This window comes from Hyla sarda, chromosome 2 (genome assembly GCF_029499605.1).
Source record: "Hyla sarda isolate aHylSar1 chromosome 2, aHylSar1.hap1, whole genome shotgun sequence".
In the NCBI taxonomy this organism is placed as follows: Eukaryota; Metazoa; Chordata; class Amphibia; order Anura; family Hylidae; genus Hyla; species Hyla sarda.
Window position 1 is genome coordinate 229167084 of NC_079190.1, and position 13129 is coordinate 229180212.

At 39.6% G+C, this 13129-nt stretch overlaps 1 long non-coding RNA gene across 3 annotated transcripts in view; it reads left to right on the forward strand.

Moving 5' to 3' along the window:
- The first annotated feature begins 3766 nt into the window (after positions 1 to 3766).
- Positions 3767 to 13129, forward strand: part of LOC130355813 (uncharacterized) — a 61143-nt gene continuing 51780 nt past the window's right edge. Inside the window, exon 1 of one of the 3 annotated variants that reach the window (XR_008888669.1) lies at positions 3767 to 3965. This is a non-coding gene — a long non-coding RNA (uncharacterized LOC130355813). Of the gene's footprint in view, positions 3966 to 4162; positions 4287 to 4660; positions 4773 to 13129 lie in introns of those variants that run through there. The other 2 variants (XR_008888667.1, XR_008888668.1) reach the window with 2 other exon arrangements.

Below are 13129 nucleotides of genomic sequence, written 5' to 3' on the forward strand. Positions count from 1 at the left end.
TAGCAGCATAAGGGAAAATTACACATTTTGAACCCAAAATCCCAGTTGAGGATTTAAGTTCAAAATAAAGGCCTACCTCCTCTCCTTCAGCCTGCCTGTCCATCTCCAAAAATAGCCTTTTTAACAATTATATGCTCCACTTTTGCTTTGAAAAAAGCAAACAGTAAATATGCCATATGCTATCATCCTTTCATCCATTCATTCTTCTACACCAATTTTCCCAAACCATCCTACTCTCATACTGTTCTCATGTTGCCATGTTATCGGACTACCTAAGCCAAAAATTATGGATTATAAAAGGGTAGCAGCATAAGGAAAAATTACACATTTTGTACCCAAAAACCCCTGATGGTGTTCAGGTTTAAAATGCAGGCCTCCTCCCCTTTATACTTCCTGTCCATCTCCAAAATTGGCCTTTTTACCAATTTTACACTCGTCCTTATCATTGAAAAAAGCAAACATTACAGTTTCCATATGCCGACATCCTTTCATCCATTCGTCCTTCTACACCTATTTTCCCAAACCATCCGACAATCATATTGTTCTCACATTGCCAAGTTATCGGACTACCTGACCCAAAATTATGGACTATAAAAGGGTAGCAGCATAAGGGAACATTTCACATTTTGAACCCAAAAACCCATGAGGGTTTTCAGGGTCGAAATGCAGGCCTCCTCCTCCTCTCCGTCTTCCTGTCCATTTCCAAAATTGCCCTTTTTACCAATTTTACACTCCTCCTTTGCTTTGAAGGAAACAAACAGTAAAGTTTCCGTATGCTGCCATCCGTTCATATAATTGTCGTCCTTCACCTATTTACCCAATTGATACCATCCTACATGCATACATGTCTGATGTGGCTAAATAGTTAAACTACCTTAAGAGAACTATGGAGGTTAAATTGTCAGTAGTGTGTCCCAGAGGATGCCCTTATGTAAAGTCACTTCTTAATAAATAGATATGGATTACATACGACAGAGGGCCAAAAGTTTTTAGAAGATAGTGGGTATAAATGGTTGTCCTTTATTTACTCTTAAAAACCAGACACAGTACACAAGTGAGGTTTGTGATGCCTCCAGTAAAAGCCAAACCATTCACTCCACTATACCAAAACTAATAGGCCCAGTCCCTCCTGGAAACTTTGTGCTTCAAGGGCTCACATATGCACACACTAGACAGAGGTGAGTAAGAAATCTTATACATAAACTATCAAATACAATATTTACCTAATTGCTTGTGCTAAAGTATCTTACAGCTACCTATTTGCCTAAACACAATAAGGGTACGTTCACACAGACGGATTACCAGCGGAATTTCTGCAGCTTATTTACTGCAGAAAATCCACAGCAGATTTTGCTACCATTGACTTTAATGGGTAAGCAGAAAATCCGCAATAGAGGCAGATTTGCAGATTTTCCTTTGGGCCCATTGAAGTCAATGGTAGCAAAATCTGCTGAAAAAATATGCTGCGGAAATTCCGCAGGTAATGCGTACGTGTTAACGTACCCTAAGGGAGATTTCTCAAAACCTGTGCAGAGGAAAGGTTTCCCAGTTTCCCATAACAACCAATCAGATCCCTTCTTATATTTTTGATAAGGCCTCTGCAAAATGAAAGAAGCTATCTGATTGGTTGCTATGGACAACTAGGCAACTTTTCTTCTCAACAGGTTTTGATAAATCTCCCTTATCTCTTCACTTCTAGAGTTTACCATTAAAATAGCTTATTCTCTATAGCTATGGCCCCCCTCTTTACTGACGTTTTCCTCTAGGAAAACCCACAATTTGAGCCCCCAACATGTTATTTCCACAGTCCTACATTCATACTACTCTAAAGTCGCCAAATAACCCGATGACTTGAACCAGGTCAAGAAGTCAAGAATTATAAAGAAGGCTAAATCATCGGACTACCTGGCCCAAAAATGATTGATTATAAAAGGATAGCCGCATAAGGGAAAATTACACATTTTGAACCCAATACTTTGGTTATTTGTATTTGTATTTTTTTTTTCAGTATATTGCTAAAAAAAAAGTTAACATAAGTTTTAAAAGTGAAGTCAAATTTTCCAGTATGTTATTCCTCAAGAGGCACTGGTTTAACCAGTTGAAGACGTAGGGTGTACAGGTATGCTCCCATACCCGGAAATGTCCACTAGCTCCACAATGATTAAAGCGGTAGCTGTGCAGGTAATGGTACGTTCCATTCATTCCAGGAAAAATTGTGTCTGTATTTCCTCAAGATTGTCAACGCGACCTGGCTGGTTACCATGGCAACAGAAAGCCAGTTCCTGTCTTCCCAGTATGGAAGCCTGTAAGGTCTAGTCCTAGCCTGGATCGTACAGGCGAACTGTCATAACAGTTATACTATACTGCAGTGAAGTTGTACTGCAGTATAGTATAACAGGTGAAAGGGTGAAAATAAAAATGTTTTCAATAGATAATGTAAAAAAAAAATGATATAACTGCCCCTTTTCTAATAAAGCCCTGTATTATAAAATTATTACAAAACGGGCAGCGCTCATCCAAACAGTCACTAATGCCATTTATGTAGTAGAACTCCCCTGGTATATATGGAGGGACACAGTTGACACCACAAAGTTGAGCCAAGAAAATATGTGTAAGTACGCCCTTTTCCAATTTCCCCAAATAGCAGGGGAGTGAAAGATATGGCAGGGAAAAAGTAGGAAGAAAAAGGGGGGGGAGGTATAGAATGCATTTGACTGATTTCACATTGGGGGGACAAAGACCAGGCAACCAGTACTTCTCGCCAAGTTCACACAAGAAAGTCCCTTCCAGTAGCTCACACTTCTGGATTGAAGTCGAATCCCAATGCAGAACCTTGAACAGGCTCATAGATAGAAGATTTAATATAATCTGGATGAATAAATGAGTAAATCTTCTATCCACACTATCAATCCAAAAGTGGACCTGGCCTCTTCTCTTTCATAATTTGGGTTATTTATAATATTATCTGCACTGTTTTTGGCACTTTTTTCCCCTGTAAACTTTTACTTAGAAATGAGAGGTGAAATGAATGAAAACCTCTTTTGTTTGGTTATTTGGGTGCACCAAAAGTTGTAAAAAAGCACATTGATGAATAGGAGGGAAAACTGAAAAGATAAAGAAAATGGTGGAAATTACTATATGAGGGCCAATATGTACGATCATGAGGATAGGTTTCCACACAGGTTTTTTTCTGGCAGTTTTTGGATATCTGCCACTGCAGTTTTTGAGCCAAAGTCAGAAGTGGATCCATAAGGGAGGAGAAGTGTAAGTCCTTCCTTTATATATACTATTCCTTTTAAATACACTTCTGGCTTTGGCTCACAAACTGCAGTGGCAGTATTCCAAAAACTGCCAGAAAAAAACCTGTGTGGAAACCTAGCCTGATACTGGGCAGTCTCAAAAGAGATGAATCAAAAAATTAGGCAGCACTCATTCAGGGGATATATCACTGAAAAATAAAAACCAAGAATTCACTTACCCAGCATACCTAGAGTAGTTAAAAAATATGTAATTTATCCTCCATCATTACAATTAGGGATGAGCGAAGTTACAGTGATTCGATTCGTCAAGAATTTCTCGGCTCGGCAGTTGATGACTTATCCTGCATAAATGAGTTCAGCTTTCAGGTGCTCCGGTGGCTGGAAAAGGTGGATACAGTCCTAGGAAAGAGTCTCCAGCCCACCGGAGCACCTGAAAGCTGAACTCATTTATGCAGGGTAAAGTCAGCAACCGCCGAACCGAGAAGTTCGTGACAAATCAAATCACTGTAACTTTGCTCATCTCTAATTACAATTTCCACAATAGTACATAGGGGCACAGATTTCTCCCAGATCTAAAGAAGATCATTTAATGCAGATAGATCTAATAGCGTGTGTGTAAGGGCAGCCCTGCCTCCTTCATACATGGGTTTTCATCTTCTGTCAAGTGCTAAACAATCATCTCGTCCTAAACACCTGAATTCTATGGTAATGCTTTTATTATAATGTAAAGTAAAATAACTAATATAACGTTAGGGGGAGAGATGTGGCTAGAGATGAGCGAACTTACAGTATATTAGATTTGTCACGAACTTCTCGGCTCGGCAGTTGATGGCTTTTCCTGCATAAATGAGTTCAGCTTTCAGGAGCTCCGGTGGGCTGGAAAAGGTGGATACAGTCCTAGGAGACTCTTTCCTAGGACTGTATCCACCTTTTCCAGCCCACTGGAGCACCTGAAGGCTGAACTAATTTACGCAGGATAAGTCATCAACTGCCGAGCCGAGAAGTTCGTGATGAATCGAATTTACTGTAAGTTCGCTCATCTCTAATTGTGGCATTAGTTGGCTCTTCTTACATGGAATTTAAGTGAAATAACCAATATATAGAGGTCAGCTGGAGGGGCCTAGAGACTCAGTGGAGGAGATTTATCAAAATCTGTGCAGCCTAAGAGTGGTGCAGTTGCTCATATCAACCAATCAAATAGCATCATTTTTCAAAAGGCCTATAAAAGATAAAGGGGGAGATTTATCAAAACCTTTGCAGAGGAAAAGTTGCCCAGTTGCCCATAGCAACCAATCAGCTCGCTTCTTTCATTTTTAACAAGGCCTCTGCAAAATGAAAGAAGCCATCTGATTGGTTGCTATTGGCAACTGGGCAACTTTTCCTTTCCAAAGATTTTGATAAATTTCTCCAAAAATCTCTAAAAGATGAAAGATGATACTCTTCCCGTACATAGGTTTTGATAAATATCCCATGTGTCTAGAAGTTCAGCACTGAGGCCAGTGAAATGATTGTGTTAGTTACATCAATCTGGTGTTAATAGTGAGAAATATATAGAAAAACATGTAGTGTCCTACCTGCGCCGTCCATCAGATGAATGGTGATGCATCCTAGGAGTTTGTTAAAGGGAATAGAAAACAGAGCTATTTGTTTCCAAAAACAGCGCCATACCTGTCCTCATGTTGTATGTAGTATTACAAGTTTTTTCCATTCACTTTTCAAGAACTAAGCTGCTATATCACACACAACATTAGGACAGAGGTGGTGCAGTTTTTAGAAGAAATTAGCTCTGATTTTCTCATCCTGGATTACCCCTTTTCAACTTCTCTTTGCTGAATGTTTTCTTTATAATGTCCTTGGTACTTTGCAGGTATGCCAAGAACCAATCTTTTTGGTTTGTTGGTTGTATTTGGCTGCTCCTGGCCATCCTCCCTCTGTTCCATGAAATTTCTTCTCTTCTTTGCTGCCTGATTACAAGAAAGGCAAAGATATAGATGATCCTCTGTGATGTCACATGTGTGATGTCACCAACCTTGTTTCACAGTTCTATTATAAGCAAGGGAAGAAATGTAAAAACAAACATACAGTGGTCCCTCAAGTTACAATATTAATTGGTTCCAGGACGACCATTGTATGTTGAAACTATTGTATGTTGAGACCATAACTCTATGGAAACCTGGTAATTGGTTCTAAAGGCACCAAAATGTCATCCAAAAATAGGGAAAAAGTGAGGATTAAAGAAAAATAAGTAGATAACTAATATAGATAAAGCAAATCCTTCCATATAAAAGTAATAAAGATCTGCTGGGAGCTGTAATCACTGTCTATGTCAGTATTTCCCAAGCCGGGAGCCTCCAGCTGTTGCAAAACTACAACTCCCAGCATGCCCGGACAGACATAGGCTGTCCGGGCATGCTGGGAGTTGTAGTTTTGCAACAGCTGGGGGCACCCTGCTTGGGAAACACTGGTCTATGTAGAGGACAGGAGCTTCTTCGGGGTCCTGTACAGAACACGCAACGTCCTAAAAAAGTAACATGGAGACTCCCTTACCTGGTGTCCAGAGGAGCAGCTAATCCTGGTACAGGTAAAGAGTACAGAACATGTAATACCTCCCTGTACTGTAGGGGGAGCTACTAGACATCAGTCAGTACATATGCTTCAGTTTTACCAGTGAAATGCCTATTCTGATTGGTCGGTTCTTCCAGCCATTGACAGGTATCACAGATCTGGACTGTCTGTACATTGTATGTTGAGTCTGGTTTCAACTTAAAATGGTCCAGAAAAGACCATTGTATGTTGAAACTATTTTATGTTGAGGCCATTGTAAGTTGAGGGATCACTGTGTATATATATATATATATATATATATATATATATATATATATATATATTTATATATCACTATTGCTAAGGAAAAGGGTGATTTTTTGCATGTTTCCCCTATTTTCTTCTACATAACACTTCTATTCTGCCTGCCTTAGGCTAAGTTTCCACTTGGTTTTTTTCTGGCAGTTTTTGGAATACTGCCACTGCAGTTTTTGAGCCAAAGTCAGAAGTGGATCCATAAGGGAAGAGAAGAATAAGTCCTTCCTTTATATGTCCTATTCCTTTTGAATACACTTCTGTCTTTGGCTTAAAAAAAACCCACAGAGGCAGATATCCAAAACTGCCAGAAAAAACACCAAGTGGAAACTTAGCCTTAATTTTTATATAAAACTCAATAGAGGACATTTATCAATGTTGCTGTAGATGTTTTTTGTAGATAGTTTTGATTGCACCAAATTTACCATACTTGTGCAAGCCACATGATAAATTTTGTGCAAAGTTCTAAATCTCCACACAGTTCTGTTTGTACACCTGATCTACACCTCACAGGAGATGTGTTGTGTCCTGGACACAGGGATTTTGTTCTATTACTTTGAGGTTAGGATTCCACTGAAGTTTTTTTTTTTTTTTTTTCCACCAGCAAAAACGCCCAAAAAACTGCTACAGCTTTTTACTGGGTTTTGGCAGTCCTTCTTCCGTCTTTTTTTTAGAAGATTTTCCTGGTGTGTGGAAACAGTAATTTTTGTACCCTGTGGCAGTTTTTTCACTGCCTTCAGGGTAAAATGGGTTGGATGCAGGGGGCCAGGCCCAAAAAGTATAAGGAGGCAAGGAATAATGTATAGCATATACATATACAGTGTGTAAAGTATCACTACTTATCTCCACTGGCTGTACAGTAGTACAGGGGTGCATAGGGTACCCATGTATACTATACAGATGCCCTACAAGGAAAGAGTTAACACATAGTGCACACTCTTTGTGCACTATCCTGTATATACAGTCATCTATAGATGACTGTATATACAGGACACAGTAGGCAGACGTCAACTTACCACCCTCAGCTTCTTCTCTGGCCCAATCAGTGTAACTCCCCCCCAGTGATGACTTAATTAAGGGGCGGAGTTACATGTACCAGGCAGGAAGTTGGGGTGATAAGTTTGGCTCTGTTCTCATTATGCGTTTTCCATAATGGTAACATAATCTTCCTGGCAGAGTGTTCCCAAACAATTGGAAGCTTCCTGTTTAGGAACACACTGCATTATGGGGGCTCTTCCTAGGGGAGAGGATTAGAATGATGACCAGCCTTTTTTCTTTACTAAGGGCTGTGGGGAAGTGTTTTTTTAAATGTGTTGTGTTTTTTACAATTACATCTTCAGGCTTAGTAGTGGAAGCTGTCTTGTAGACGGAATCCAATACTAACCCAGGGCTTAGAGTTAGCCCCAAAAAAAGCTAGTGCTGACCTCCAAATATTACCCTGGTGCCCATCGCCACAGGAGTGTTGAGAAGGGCCGGTACCAAAAGGCCCAGAGCATCAAATATGGCGCTCCTGGGCCTAGGCGATAGCAGGCTGACATATTTTACACTGGGCAGGACCAATAATAATGGTCCTCGCCCACCCTGGAAAAGTCAGCCTGTTGCTGCTTGGTTGGTATCTGGCTAATTTGTTTATTTTGGAAAAAAAATCTAAATTGCTAAACAATTTCATACATGCGAAGATAAGACCTACATAAAGGACTTGAAGGAGAAGGGCTAAAACCACAAAGCAGAGGCGCTCCCTGTGGAGGATCACATGTGCTAATGCCGGACAGGGGCGGGGGTAGCGATGGTCTCTTACCCGCTCCAGTTGTGTATCGACATACACAACAATGGGCAGCATATAGTGAATGATAGTGGTAGCTTTTCTGTCTGCAGCCTTCCCTTGTAAACTTGTACAATCCAGTAAAATTTGTGGGTAGCAGGCAACTCCATGGCGCTGATCGGAACAGAGACAATCAAGGTGTATAAGTTCAGGTAAAATGCTTTTATTTGACCAAGCAACGCGTTTCACTGCGCAGGCGCAGCTTCCTCAGGCATTGCAATCACAGATCCGGACAGGGTTATATATAAAAAATGTCACTCATTACATACAAGCAAACATGAAATTTACAAAGAACATCAAATCTATTTAAAATCCATGTTCTATATTACAAAAGAGCAACTAACAAAGATTATAGAAAGACATAAAAAAACAAGAAATTAATAAAAAGGTGTCAAATGGGCACCATACAAAAAAACGCTAGTGCGTGTGCATACCACAGCGATTTACATGCAAGCCAACATATTAGTATATATTGCACTATAGTTTCAAAGAAAGAACAGTGGATAACAGGTGATAATCATGCAGCAAAAAAACAACATGGTATAAAATAAGAAAAAAAATATATATGAAAAATATTAGCAATAAAATAAATAAATTGAATTTAATAAATAAATAAATAGACACATTCTCCACAGTCTGAAGAAACAACTACTGTGTCTTGACAGGCTGTGGAGCATGAAGCCATGTTTAACCCCTTAAGGACCGGGGGTTTTTCCGTTTTTGCATTTTCGTTTTTTGCTCCTTGCCTTTAAAAAATCATAACTCTTTCAATTTTGCACCTAAAAATCCATATGATGGCTTATTTTTTGCGCCACCAATTCTAATTTGTAATGACGTCAGTCATTTTGCCCAAAAATCTACGGTGAAACGGAAAAAAAAACCATTGTGCGACAAAATTGAAAAAAAAACGCAGTTTTGTAACTTTTGGGGGCTTCCGTTTCTACGTAGTACATTTTTCGGTAAAAATGACACCTTATCTTTATTCTGTAGGTCCATACGATTAAAATGATACCCTACTTATATAGATTTGATTTTTTCGGACTTCTGGAAAAAATCATAACTACATGCAGAAAAATTAATACGTTTAAAATTGTCATTTTCTGACCCCTATAACTTTTTTATTTTTTCGTGTATGGGGCGGTATGAGGGCTCATTTTTTGCGCCGTGATCTGAAGTTGTTAACGGTACAATTTTTGCATTGATAGGACTTATTGATCGCTTTTTATTCATTTTTAAATGATATAAAAAGTGACCAAAAATGCACTATTTTGGACTTTGGAATTTTTTTGCGCGCACGCCATTGACCGAGCGGTTTAATTAATGATATATTTTTATAATTTGGACATTTCCGCATGCGGTGATACCATATATGTTCATTTTTCTTTTTATTTACACTGTGTTTTTTTTTTTTATTGGAAAAGGGGGGTGATTCAAACTTTTAATAGGGGAGGAGTTAAATGATCTTTATTCACTTTTTTTTTTTCACTTTTTTTTTGCAGTGTTATAGGTCCCATAGGGACCTATAACACTGCACACACTGATCTTCTATGCTGATCACTGGTTTCTCATAAGAAACCAGTGATCAACGATTCTGCCGCATGACTGCTCATGCCTGGATCTCAGGCACTGAGCAGTCATTCGGCGATCGGACAGCGAGGAGGCAGGTAGGGGCCCTCCCGCTGTCCTGTCAGCTGTTCGGGATGCCGCGATTAGCCGCGGCTATCCCGAACAGCCCGACTGAGCTAGCCGGCCACTTTCGGTTTCACTTTTAGCCGCGCGGCTCAGCTCTGAGCGCGCGGCTAAAGGGTAAATAGCTATTAGAGGCGGGTCCCGGCTTCACTATGACGCCGGGCCCGCCGTGATATGACGCGGGGTTACTGTGTAACCCCACGTTATATCAGGAGAGCAGGTCCAAGGGCGTACCTGTACGCCCTTGGTCCTTAAGGGGTTGAAGGGTACCTCTCATCAAATAAACTTTTGATATATTTTAGATTAGTGAATGTTCAATAACTTTACAATAGCATGTTAATGAAAAATATGCTTCTTTCTATTGTATTTTTCCCGATCAGTCCTGTCAGCAAGCATTTCTGACTCATGCTGGAGTCCTAAACACTCAGAGCTGCCAGCCTGCTTTGTTCACAGCCAAACAGGCTGTGAACAAAGCAGGCTGGCAGCTCTGAGTGTTCTCCTTTGTGAACAAAGCAGACTGGCAGCTCGTAGTGTTTAGGACTCCAGCATGAGTCTGAAATGCTTGCTGCCAGGACTGGTAGGGAGACCCCTAGTGGTCATTTCTTCAAAGTGGAAAATTAAAAAGAAAGAAGCATATGTTTTAATAACATGCAATTGTGAAGTTATTCTGCATACATTAATCTATAATATATCAAAAGTTTTTTTGATGAGAGGTACCCTTTAATGTTCCACAGTGCAGCTCACGTATTGCAAACTGCAAGTGCATGATTGCAGCATAGTGCAGTGTATCTTTTGTCATGCACTTGCGGTTTGCAATACATGGGCCGCACTGTTCAGACACTGTGGTCCCGTATGAACAAGCACAGGTGGAACATTAAACATGGATTCATGCTCCACAGCGTGTCAAGACATTTTGCCATTGCACACCAGAAATCAATAGATCCCCTCAGTTTGAAAATTATTGAAAATATCCCAAATAATGTATCAAATAGATACCAACAATTAATAAATAGAGAATCCTTTTGGATATATAAATTAGCTACATTAACCCCCTCAGGGTTTAATGAAATAATCGAAAATGTTTGATAAATAATCCATTCACACATTTCAATAGCTAATAACTCACAGTAGTTGTTTCTTCAGACTGTGGAGTATGTGTCTATTTATTTATTTATTTTATTACTAATATTTTTTCATATATACATTTTTTCTTATTTTATACCATGTTGTTTTTTTGCTGCATGATTATCACCTGTTATCCACATGTTGTCTTGCATGTAAATCGCTTTGGTATGCACACACGCTAGCGTTTTTTTGTATGGTGCCCATTTGACACCTTTTTATTCATTTCTTGTCTTTCTATAATCTTTGTTAGTTGCTCTTTTGTGATATAGAACATGGATTTTGATGTTTGCTTGTATGTAAAGGGTTACATTTTGGATACATAACCCTGTCCGGATCTGTGATTGCCATGCCTGAGGAAGCTGCACCTGTGCAGTGAAACACGTTGCATCTTGGTCGAATAAAAGCATTTTTCCGGAACTTATACACCTGGATTGTCTCTGTTCCGATCAGCACCATACAGTTCCCTGCCACCCACGAAGTTTACTGAATTGTTGAAGGAGAAGGGGGCAGGGAGGGACATAAAAGACACCAAAACTAAAGAGTGCATCAAAAATGCCAATGAATAATGAAGGATTTTGGTCCCCAGGGAATTAAATAAGTACTATTCTAGTGAATAAGTATATATACACAGACACTGGGCCAAACAATACATTTGATTGTACCTAGCTTGAACCTCTTATATGGTATTAAAAAGCGATCACATACCAATGGTAAATGTAATGGCAATTTAGTGTAGTACTATTTGCTGCATACTTTATTTCCCTCATTTAGTGTTCTGTTTTTCCCCAATTTAGTGTAGAGTACTGTTGTGTAACAAGCAAAATAAGATATTCTACAATCAGATATCAAAAACAAATGTTCACACAATGGAATTCCACATGGAGCATTGATATTAATGGGATACTGCTGCACGGTTTACATGGCGGAATTTCCACAGCAGATGTTTCTGCTGCAGAAATCCCTATTTTGAAGTCTGCAAAAAAATGGGCATGTCTATTCTTTCAGCTGAGTCTGCACAGAAATGCATTGCCATCTAGGAGACGCTGCATTTCCGAGCGGTCCTAGCTTCTGGCATGTTCTGCCGGCGTTTAGCTGACAGCGCAATGTCTGCACGGAATTTTCTATGTGGACATTGGCTGGGTGAACGTAACCTTATGGTATAATGAAATTAGGGAGGTATTATCTTACAGAGTAATTAATATAAATGTAATATGGTATAATATTGTAAAAGAGGATAATATGCACGCTCGTATGGAGCGTGTGTGCATATGCCATAATTAACAAAATCTGAGTATATTCATGGTAAAAATATATATCTATATATATATATATATATATATATATATATATATATATATATAGACAAAGAATTAGTCAGCCAGCACTTTAGTTGATACCAAACTATTATATGGACCTGGCCTACAGGTGCACGCTACTAGGCTAGATATACAGCAACAGAAGAATGCAGCAGCACACTGCCAGCACAAGGATATAGGTGAAACATGAAAATGCAGTTAAAACATGGAGAGCTATACAGCTATGGTGTAATAGATGCAAATGTGAAACTATGAAATAGTGAGGCACTTAGCTCGCAAATTTGTCTCCGCCGGCGGTCAAATAGCTTGGACCGTCCCACCGCGATAAGGTAGCCTCCTTGGGACGGACCCTACACTGTGTATATGCCTCTGTGTGAACAGTTCAGTAAGCATGGCAGGATCTGGAACATCCAAGACACCTTATATACACACCTGATAGAGGTGGGTGGGGTGCAAGGCCAACATGGAGGTAGCCACTCCCCCGTATGTGCAATACAGACAAAGAATTAGTCAGCCAGCACTTTAGTTGATACCAAACTATTATATGGACCTGGCCTACAGGTGCACGCTACTTGGCTAGATATACAGCAACAGAAGAATGCTTCTGTTGCTGTATATATATATATATATATATATATATATATATCCAGATAGCAAGGAGGAGCAGCACACCAGGGATGCAAAGGTGTAGCGCGTGCAAGCGGGCCCAATCGCAGACCGGGTCACTGGCAGCAGCAGTGATGTATAGTAGAATAAAGCGTCCAGCAGCACTCCAATAGTGATCAAAATAGGTTTATTACCTCAAGGTAAGATACAACGTTTCGACCGTCACCACGGTCTTTTTCAAGCATAAGCAAGTGACACACTCCTCCCATATTTATATGGGGTACAATATCAAAAGGTGATTGTGCTCAATAAAGAATAAACATGCAATACAATGGATGCTGTGACAGTTGCGTGAAAAAAGAACATAATGGTACATAGAAAAAATGCATATTTTTAACAAGGCAGTGTAATCAGTGCTGTACAGTATATACAATCTGACATATATCGCATCA